Consider the following 11,634-nt stretch of genomic DNA (forward strand, 5'->3'; position numbering starts at 1 on the left):
CGTGGTGCTGGCCCAGTACATATTCACCTTGAAGAGATAGATGGGCTGCAAGACCAAGATCTTTGGGATGATGGCAGGATTTCAGAAAAGCTCAGTTCTTATGATGAGCCTGAACCTAACAGACTCCGTTTTGTCACTGGCCTCCATCTTATGTGACCTAAAACTTAACACAGCTTCAGAAAAACGTGTTTATAATTGTAGAAACCCACAACATTTCTGAGAATGACCACAAAATGTGCCAACCCCGAAACCGGCCGATCAGAAAACATGTCAAAACGACCTTTGCCTTTGTGGTTACTAAAACAATTTATGTTGCCATTATGGCTACCAAAATAGTTATTCCAGATGTATACAGCTTGCCTTCAACCAATCACTATGTAATAAGCTTGCTCTTGCAAAATGTCACCCAGTCATGTAACTGCCAAGTCTAGAAGCCCCTTCCCCTTGCTAAAAACCCTATAAAAGCTAGCCTCTAACTGCTGTGACAGTTCAAGCTGGGAGCCCGAGCTTAAACCCAAATAAAGGTTCTTTGCTTTTGCATACAATTTCTGCATCGTGTGACCTTGGCAAAACACGTATCAAGAACCCCAGAAGAGTAGAAATTATCTGTGTTCTCATTAAAGGAGGAACTGCCAAACTTCAGATAATAACAGACCTTGATATGACATTAAGCACGTTTTCCTACAATGGGAAAAGATGCCCAACATGTCATAATATCATTGACAACTGTAAGCTTGTTACAGATGAATGAGAAAGAAAGTTGATGTAGTTAAAGGGGCAGTATTACCCTATTGAAGTTGATCCTGCTCTCACTGTAGAAGAGAAGTTCCCTTACATATTTGAGTGGTATACTAAATCATATGGTTTGCTTGTTGAACAAGGCATACTGAAAGCCAAGCTTAAAGAGCTTGTGGCAGACTCGGATGTCATGCACAAGGAAGGATATGGGAATTTCTTTGGTAAACTTCAACATCATAGTATTCCTGTGTTCCTATTTTTGGCTGGTATTGGTATTGTGCGTAAATTGGGCAGTGGTGGCACATGCCTTTAATCCCAGCACTTGGAAGGCAGAGGCAGGTAGATCTCTGTGAGTTCAGGCCAGCCTGGTCTACAAAGTGAGTCCAGGTCAGCCAAGGCTACACAGAGAAACCCTGTCTCAAAAAGCCAAAAACAAACAAACAAACAAAAAACAAGCAAAACAAATCACAAAACAAAACAAAAAACCCAATACATGCATTTTGGGCTGGAGAGGTTAAGAGCAGTGGTTTCTCTTCCAAAGATCCTGAGTTCAACTTCCAGCAACCATATGGTGGCTCATAACCATCTATAATGAGACCAGGTACCCTCTTCTGTATATATAATAAATAAATAAATATTTTTTAAAAGTTATCCATCAGTCTGGAGTCCATCATTCAAACACCAAAGCAGTGTCTAACTTCATGGATTTTGGTGAAAATGGAGTACTGAAAGGACTCAAAGGAGAACTGATTCATGTATTCAATGAACATGATGGTGCCTTGAAAAATACAAACTATTGCTGAAAGTCAACAGCAACACCGTTCTGCTGGGAGATTCCCAAGGAGACCTAAGGACTGTAGATGGCATAGCCAACATTGACCACATTCTGAAAACTGGTTATCTGAATGACGATGGAGTAGAAGAGCTTTTAGAGGAATCTGTGGACTCTTGTGATACTGTTTCAGTAAAAGAAGAATCATTGGCAGTTGTTGGCTACACTTTACAGAAGACATTATAAACATGCCTTTGTGAGAAAACTTCTCCCACAGGTGCAACTGCAAGAACCACTGTCCATCTTGAGGAAAGACTCTTATTTATAACACATCCTTGTTCTAGGCATTTTCTCCTTTCCCTAACTGATTGATCTTCAGAGGGATTGAACCTATTAACTGCAGCCCCCTTTTCCTGCTTCCATCATTATACTCACCAGATTTCTTTTAAGCAACTAAAAAAATGGTCTTAAGGCTAAAATTGGAAAAATGACTCCCTTTTCCAAAGAGAATTTTGTAGTTTGGTGTTCTGCAGTTTCTGGGGCATTTTCCCAGGTGTGTAGAATCTCAGAGGTTACTCTAGGTGAATAGTGTTTCGGATTTTAACCACTGCTAGCTTTGTTATTTGGGTGGAGTGCAATAATACCATCTCCTGAAATTGCGTTTTATTTCATTATTTTGTCTAGAAAAATATTTGCCAGAAATTGCGGCACTTTATAACTGAAAGGCTGTTGGTGTCCACATCACTAACATTGCAAGTATTCTGTGTGAAACACTGAAAATAAACCTGAAGTGGAAAGCTTTAAAAAAAGAAAAGAAAGAAAAAGAAGAAAAGAAGACAGAATAGGAGTTGGGCAGTAATGGCACATGCCTTTAGTCCCAGTATTGGGGAGACAGAGGCAGGAGGATCTCTGAGTTCGAGATCAGCTCTGGTCTACAGAGCGAGTTCCAGATCAGGTGGGGCTACACTGAGGAAAAAAAAAGAAAAGGGGAAACAGAACAGGATCTGAGACAGCAAAACTAGCCCTGAACTGCTGACTGCTTTGTAAAACTGCTTGGCCTTCCTATTTTTAAAAAGTTCATATCTTTTCCTTGGGAAGTGACCATCATCAATATCCACTTAGACAGTAATTTCTGTTTGTTAAAGATATGAATGTCCTGACAAGAAATCTTCAAATCTCAGCTTTTGTAAAATTTGCTTAAGTCCAGAAAAATCTCCTTTGGGGCAGGATGAAAAGAACAACCTAAGATGGTCACAAGATTAATGACAATGCCTAACCCTCTATAAACCATGAGTTAATTGTGATCTAGCCTGGGCATTTTAAAGCAATAGCTAAAGGCTACAGATGCATACTAGATAAAAAGTTTTTCTTTTATATCTCAGTGCTGAGAATTTCTCTCTGGGGAAGACTGAAGTCCCCAGTCTGAAACAATAAAGCAGAGAAACTAGTTCCCATAGTATATATTGTGACCCTTTGCATTATGGCCATCGAAATTGGAAAGGATAGTAGGCAAAAAATCTGTCTTTCAGCTCATCTTTATATAGATGTTAGGTTATATAGATGTTAGGTCTCAGATGAGGACAAGCAGCTGTGTTGCTCATTTAATGCATCAAAAGAAACCTGGCTGCCAGGTTTTCCCTGCATCCCTCAGTCAGTCCTTACTGATTACAGGGTTACAGGGTATAGCTAGCATACCCTGCCCTCTACCCTGACCTCTCCAGCTCAGGGGCTGGGCTGCCTTTTTCTGTATAATCCAGCCATTTTGGTTACCTGGTCTCTTTTGGCTACTCTCTTGTCTAGTCTTGGCCCAGGCTGTCCCTCTTGGTGGGTGACTCCTCTCCATTCTCCCTCCTCCAGCTCCTTCTCACATGGTCTAGGTCAGTCTGGTGATGTTCACTCTAGACAATCCCAGATATCCCTGCCTCTAGTTATGCTCTCCCTTTTATCAACAGTAAATCTTCTCCACCATACCTAGGAGCGGTCATGCCCCTTCCTTTCAATTTCTTTCTTTCTCTCTTTCTTTCTTTCTCTCTTTCTTTCTTTCTTTCTTTCTTTCTTTCTTTCTTTCTTTCTTTCTTTCTTTCTTCATTAATCTGGTTTGGAAACTAAGGACCAATTGTGTCCTTTCATTTTTATTTATTTCTTTTTTCTTTTTTCCTTCATTCAATAGGGAGAGGAAATAAAAGCAATCCGTCCTTCCAAAATTTAGGTCTGTCCCTCTGGCCAGGTAGCCAGCCTGGTCTCTGAAATTCTGCTTTTCCCTCACTGTCTAACCTCCATGTTGCAGGGGAGAACTCCCAAACACCAAGGCCATGAAGCTGACATTCCTGATAAGCCATAAGTTGGATTGCATCTAGATTGAAGGTTGACTCAGAACAAACAACCTGCCGGTGGTGTGTATACGCGAAGGTTCGGTTTCCAGGACCTACACAGCAACTCTTAGCCATCCATAACTCCAGTCCGGAAGATCTGATGTTCTCTTCTGGTCTCTGTGGGCATTGCAACAATGTGGTGCATACATACATGCAGCCAGAATAGCCATACAACATGAAAGAAAGAGAGAGAGAGAACGAAAGAAATACACATCTGAAAGGGATTAATAAATCAAGAAATAAAGAATTCAAAAGCTCAATAGCAAAAGGATAAGTTTACCAAATGGGCAATAAACCTAAATAAGCATTTCTCAAAAGGTACAAGAAAAAGAAATGATCAAAGCACCACTACTCGTTAAGATAATGCAAAATAAAGGCATAGGTAGACATGGCCTCCCTTCAGTAAGAAGGCTGGCCAGTGCTGACAGACACAAGTGTTAGCAAGGAGGCTGTTGGGAAAGGGAAGGAAGCCTGGCACAGTGTTGTGGGAATGTAAGTTAGTTCAGCCATTATGGAAGTTCCTGAAGAATTAGAACTAGAACAAACAAACATCTGCTCGAAAATTTCATGACATCCAAGGCAAGTGAAGTCTGTCAGAGACACCCACATTCCTACATGTATCAACACTGCACAACAGCCAAGAAATGGAAACAACCATCAGAAAGGCAGAAAAAAAAAAGGATTTGGAATGTTTTTCCGTAAAGAAATAACTGTTTGAGGTGATGGGCGTGTATAGCCAGTGTAAACATTACGCGGTCTACATAAGTATCACCACGCTGCTTGGTATAGTATAGATGTGTACAATTTGGGGCTTGGTGTGCCCACTAAAATAAATTCAATCTTTTGCGTTTTTATGTGTATTTTTGTGGGTATGTGGGTAGGTACACGTGTGTATGTGCATACGGAGGCCTGAGGTTGACAGGTCTCTCCGGTGATTATTTTATTTAATTCTTTGTGGCAGGGTTTCTCAATTAACACTGGGGCTGGCTGGTACAGGCTAGCATAGTTAGTTAGCTTTCTCTGAGATCTCCTGTCTCCCTCTCAGGGCTGGAGTTAGAGGTGGGCTACATACCCACACAGTACTTTCATAGGTTCTGTGGATCTGAACTCTAGGTCCATTATGCTTGTACAGAAAGCACTTTACCACTGATTTCTCTGCTCAGTCTCATAGATTTAAAGTTTCAGAAAGAAAGGCTATTTACAGAATTGGTGACAGGTGCATTGGCACACACCTGTAACCCTAGCACTGGGAAGGTAAAGGCAGAAGGAACAGGAATTCAAGGTCACATAGACTAAGTTCCAGGCCAGCCTGTGCTACCCTAGACCCTTTCTCACAAAGACAAAAACAAAACTAAAAATACCCCAACCCCAAAACAACAACCAAAGTGGGAAGTTTTGGTAAAGGACAACCAAATGGAAGCTGTTTAGAGTGACAGAAGCTAGCCATGGGAGGTTTACAGCAGAAGTCAAAGTGTGGTGGGAATTTTGGTTTCTTTTAAACCCTAGTTGTGTTATGTGAATGTATTTTTGCTTTAATCCCATGTGTGGGATATGGGGCTGCTTTAGATTGTCCACAACAGCTGATAGCTTTGATTTGCCTCGTGCTCTTGGAGTGGTGTGATTTTTATCAGCTACAGATAGTTTACAGATAGTTTTGAATTCTGGGGACTCTTGAGTGGGTATAAATTCAAGAGCCCTGAGAGGGTTTCTGGTGGCTGTTGCTCTCTATGCTGCTGCTGTTTGTCATGTAGTTGTGAGTAAAGACACAAGAAGAAGAAATTGGATATTGCCCATAGGGACTCAACGCCCCTAAACATCAGGAAATAGTCTAAAAAGGTGTAAGCCTCCTTTCCCCTCTAACCTTCTTTCTTTCCTACCTAGTGTTGGGGGTTGGAGGGGATTAGGGTGGAATAAGGTTGGAAAGGTGGTAGATGTAAGAACTCAGTAATATAGCCAAAATAATAATAATAATAATAATAATAATAAGTACACCTACAGCAGAGAATGATTTTTGCCAAAGTCTTCAACTTGTTTTGAAATGTCTTTAAATTGAACGTAGCAAAGCACTCTCTGTGCTCACAGCCCCTGGCAGATGGTGCTGTCTGTTCCCTACAGCTTGATTAGATATGGAAAACCCCAAATCTATCAGATAAAAAACTCAGCTTCAACCAGAAGGAGCACTTTTAAAAGAGTCTTTTAATTTTTTAATTTATTTTTATTTTATGTGTGCGTGCCCCACGTGTATGCCTTGTTTCCAAAGAAAGCCAGAAGATGGCATCTGTCGGTACTGGGAATTGAACCCGAGTCCTCTAGAAGAGTAGCCAGTGCTCCAAACTGCTGAGTCATCTCTGGGACCTTTTTAAAGACTCAATGAAAGCCTTTGAGACACTTAGCATCCTTCATGGTTCAAGTGTTCTGTGTTTCAGCATATTCTGGAAACAGCATCTGCAAGAAAACTATAGGGGTTAAGAAGGGTGGGCCCTGCCGCTTTAATATTTTGTATTAGAAAAACACATGTGAAGCCAGGCATGGTGGTACATAACTTTAATTCCAGCACTCAAGAGGCAGAGGCAGATAGATCTCTGAGTTTGAAGTCAGAGATCTGTAGGTCTGCAGAGAGAAGAGAGGGAGAGAGAGTTCCAGGGTAGCAAGGCCTACACAGAGAAACCTAGTCTCAAAAAACCAAAACAAAAAAGAAAAACACATTTGTGCTCAAAATTGTAAGAGACAAACTGTATGTATGTTACTATTAGTTTGACCTGTACACTCTGTTAATGTTTTCTTTGTCTTGTGTTAACCTCTCCCAGCCCTGATGGCCCCTGAGGAGTACAAAGCTGACACTACTAGACACTAATGAACTTAGCATTTTAAAGTCTGAGCCCAGACATCCATGGAATGGGGTAAGACTACAAGGGATAATGACAGAGACACAAACATTGGACATCACAAGTCTCAGACTATGGCTGGCCATCTGACCAAAGAGACCAAGACTGAACCCCAAAATAACTGACTGCCTTGTACTATCCCCTCCTGGACCACAAACACTCTTTCCCACCTCCCCATCCCTGTAAAACTACACTGGCTGCTTCTGGCTGGAGATAAGATGTAAGAGATGTAAGACAGAAAGGTGTGTGTGTGTGGACAAGTACACACACACACAAGCTCACGCATGTGTGCATGTGAGCAACGAGGGTAACGTCTTCCTTGTTGGGCAGGGTCTCACTTAACATAGAGCTCATTAGTCTGGCTAACCAGCTTACTCTGGGGACCCCTGATAGATGCCTCCAAAGTGTTGGGACTGCAGCAAGAGGCTGCCACACCTGCCTGATTTTATGTGAGTTCAGGGTTCCAACTCCAGTGCTTATACTTGCACTGCTAGCTCTTTAACCACTGGGGCAACTCCCCAGCCCCAGGTTTTTGCTGTTACATATTTGATTTTGTTAAAAAAAAAAATGTTAACCTGCTAGAGGCTGGAGAGATGGCTCAGCAGTTAAGAGTACTGGCTTGTTAAGGTTATTTTTACAAAGCTGTGTCTCTCAGTTTCTTTTTAACCCAGCTGTCACACAAATAGTTGGGACTATTATTTGTTTAATAATAAGCTTCAGAACACAACAACTGAGCAGTTATTACTCTATTCTTAACCCTCTAAGCCAATTTGGCTTCCTCTCAGCGTACATCCCAGACACATTTGCAGTTTGTAGCTCTCCTGATCCAGTTCCTTCTCCTAATGTCCCCAGATCCCTTCCTATGGCTGAATCCCCTACTTCCTCCTCTAATTCTTCCTCTCCTGTCTGGCAGAAAGTCCAGCCCTATTCTCTCTCTTGCTTAGCAATTGGCTGTAAACTGCTTTATTGGTATATCAGGGGACAATTGGAGAGCAGTGTTTACACAACATTGAGGCAGGAGATTCTCAGAATGAGGGCTGCAACCAGATAAGGGGGTACAGAAATCAGCATTTGAATTACACAATCATCTTATACCTACAGTGTGGTGTGTAATGTGTGATCTTTTTTTTGAGTGTGTGTGTGTATACCAGCAAAGGCCAGTAGAGGGCACTGGATCTACTGGAGCTGGAGTTACAGGAGGTTGTGACCTTCCCCCAACACACCTGACCCCCTCATATGGGTGCCGGGAACCAGACTGGTCCTCTGAAAGAAAGAGTGTGTGCTATTAACCACTGGGCCATGTCTTCAGCCCATGATTTTTTACAAGTCATTATTCCTTGGTTTTCTAGCAGCTCATAAGCCAATGTAATATGTCATAGTCAGAGTTCTGTTGCTGTGAAGAGACACCATGACCCCAACAACTCATGTAAAGAAAACCATTTCACTTACAGTTCAGAGGTTTAATCCATTATCGTCATTGCAGGAAACATGGCAGGATGCAGGCAGGCATGGTCCTGGAGAAGGAGCTGAGGGTTCTACAACCACATTGCAAGCAGGAGGAAGAGAGTGAACACTGGGTCTGGAGCAAAGAAAGCTACAAAGTGCAAGTGTGGCTGGGATGTAAGCTGGGAGGAAACCAGATTAGCGTAGAGGGTTAAGAATAGAGTAATAACTGCTCAGTTATTGTGTTCTGAAGCTTACTTTAAAACAGATATAAAAGAGTCCCAATTATTTGTGTGACAGCTGGGTTAAGAGAGAAACTGAGAGAGACACGACTTCGTAAAAATAACTTTAACAAGCCAGCACTTTTAACTGCTAAGCCATCTCTCCAGCCTCTAGCAGGTTAACTTTTTTTTTTTTTAAATCTAATCCACAACAAAAACTTGGGGCTGGGGAGTTCCTCAGTGGTTAAAGAGCTAACAGTGCAAGTGTAAGTACTGGAGTTGTTAGAACAATAATATGCCTTCTCTGTGAGAATTCACTACACACACTTGAGAGTAGAAAAGAAAAGGTGGGCTGGAGAGTTGGCTCAGTGGTTAAAAGCACTTCCTGTTGCATAGGACCCACTCCGATGCTCGACACTTCCTCTGGCACCGAGCACAAATGTGGAGCACAGATAGACATCCAGAGCAAACACTCTAAAAACAAACACTCTAAAAAAATAAAGTAACAATAGGGTCTGGCTAATGTACAAAGAGACACCGGGCACAAATAGAAGATGTTACTAACTTATTTACACTGAAGGCTTAGCATTCTGTCATCCTTCAGTCTCTCTCCATCCCAGCTCCAGGGTACACTTTGAACAATGTAAACAGAGACAAGAGACTGAACGTGGGGCAGCTTGAGCAGATGGGAGATTTATGCAGCAAATATAGTGCCAGAATTCCTTTTTAATTACATCAGTGTTGTTCTTTTTTGAATGTCTGCTACCCAGGTTATCTTGCCCACCTGTAGAATTAAGCCTTTCCTGCTCAGGGTTCAGGGGACCTCAGGGCAGATCAGGTTGTAACCTTTCCATGCCCCCTCCCCCAGCTGCTTACAAGCCTGTCCTTTGATTGATGTGTGGATGGAACTAATGACTCATGTGAGTCAGGGTTGTCTCCCGTTGTTATGGTAATGAGCCTAATTGGGAATCAGTCTTGGTGAACAATAGCAGAAACTTTCTCAGCAACCCTAAACTGCAATTATGGTACAGATTTTTTTTTTCTTTTCTTTTCTTTCTTTTTTTTTTTTTTTTTTTTGACAGTGTATAACACGCCTGGTTATACACTGCTTACCTTCCAGTCATATTGGAGGGCGTGCTCCTTTAGCACTTTGTGCAACTCAGTATTTCTTAAGCAAGGTTATTAGTAAATCTTAATAGCATCCATTTTATTACTTCAAATTTCTCTCACATCACTGTCATTGGTGGGGGAAAAAAAAACTCTGGCCAAGATACACTATTTTACAATACATTGCAAACCCAGCAACACTGGAGCCCTCAGTCATAGAATAATAAAGACATTGTTTCCAACTCAGAACTGACCAGGAGCGATCTGGGAAAACGAAACCTATCTCATTGGCTGCTTTTCCTGGAGAGAGGAGAGGAAAATGAAACCTACCCCATTGGTTCCCTTCCTTCACTGGGTGTGTCTTCAACCAGAGTGGATTTTTTGGGCCCGGAAGAGCAGGAAACCTCTCTTTCCAGCGTCTTCAGGAAATCTTAACTGAGCAAGGCCAGGAAAGAGACAGCTCCTTCTTGACGGCCTAGCCTTACTTAGGTGGTGAAGGTCCTCAGAGGCTGAGGGGAGGGCAGTATACAGTCCCTCTCTGGCTCTCCTTTACTTCTCATAAAGGCACCCATCATCAAAGCTGTGTGCCTAGAAGGGAGGGACCGAGGTCCCCACTTGTCTCCCTAGGCTAGAGGGTAGGTGAAGTGAGCTGTAAATGTTCGGAGAACCAGCCAGAATCTGCCATTATTGTAAGCAGCTGTGCCTGGCTGGCTTAGAGCCCAATAATATGAATGAGTCCCAGTGATTGGAGATGGCTCAAAGGGTTTACAAAACCGACTTGTAGGAGAAAAAAAAAATGCAGAACAAAAGATTGACCTGAGTGAGACAATAAAAGAGATCCCAGAAGGGGAAGTCTGAGACACTGGGAAAGGAAGAGGGTAGAAGGATGTCCTGTCCTATGTAAATGATTGCAAATTGGGGGAGGGTCCTAACCTAGGTGTTGGGACCCTAGAAGAGTCCAGTGGCCCTATCTGTCCAAAAGACTTGATCCTGTTTCTATCAGTTGGCCACTGCAGCTATGCTAATAAAAGATGACAAAGTGACTTTGGTTCAGGAGCTATTCCTAACCACCACATACTCTGTTGAAGCCCTTTTGAGGTGGGGTTGTGGAGGGTGCTAGGGAACTGGATGTCCAATGCCTGAATAATATATTATCAAGCATTTCTCCATATCGGGTTCTATGAAGCTTGAGCTAGCAATCCAGGCAACCTGCTGCCAGACAGTAACCCAACAGAACCTCTCCTTGATTGCCTGGAAGTGACTGATGCAGTCTAACCCAGAAGATCTGACCTAACAGATGCCCACACGCAACCTTATCCCACTCTGTGTGCTCCCCCAATAGACTTCTGCATGCCTTTCCATGTCCCATCCATTTGCCCCTCTTCCAGGAAGGCTTCCAGATCTTTCACATGAGATCAGCTCCCTACCCCTCTGTGTTCCATGAATATGCCTGCTACCTGTTACTGCAGTGAACACTGTCTTGTGTCCCAATTGTTTCATAAATGCCAGGATCCTCCTGCCTCGGAGACCTCTGGGTGTCAGTGTGGGCTCTGTCCAGCACTGCATTATGCACTACGTGGGCATTGCGTGAGGGTGTGTGGTCAGGGTCCCGGAACATAAGACAGGAATTTTAGCCTCCTTTTCAATGCTACAGATGTTATAAATGGTGGTGACCAGTTTTTTATTCCACCTCCTTCCTGAGGTACCAGCACTTTAGCTTACCCAGAGGCATTCCTGGTGGTTTCCTGTCTCAGCCTCTTAGCAGTACGGTGGGTAGCTATAGGTTGCTAGCCCTGGATATCCAGAACCATTGATGAGGAAGGACCCACAGCTCTGGGATCAGTGGTTTGGCTAGCTCTCACCTTTGCCTTGTGACAGAAACCTTTGTCAGTCCAACTTAAAGGTCCCCCAAAGCCTCCATGTCACACAGACTGTTGCCACTAAGGCACGGACTACCTCAAGTGTTCTGCCTACTGACTGTGTGCTGGCCAGCCTGTCACCTCCCTCTGATCTCCAGTCTGAGGCTGGCTGGGGAAACCTGAAGATCTGAAATGCTCAGTCCACAACTCCATTCAAAGAGCCACCACAATCGAAGA

Source organism: Meriones unguiculatus, chromosome 7 (assembly GCF_030254825.1).
Source record: "Meriones unguiculatus strain TT.TT164.6M chromosome 7, Bangor_MerUng_6.1, whole genome shotgun sequence".
NCBI lineage: Eukaryota > Metazoa > Chordata > Mammalia > Rodentia > Muridae > Meriones > Meriones unguiculatus.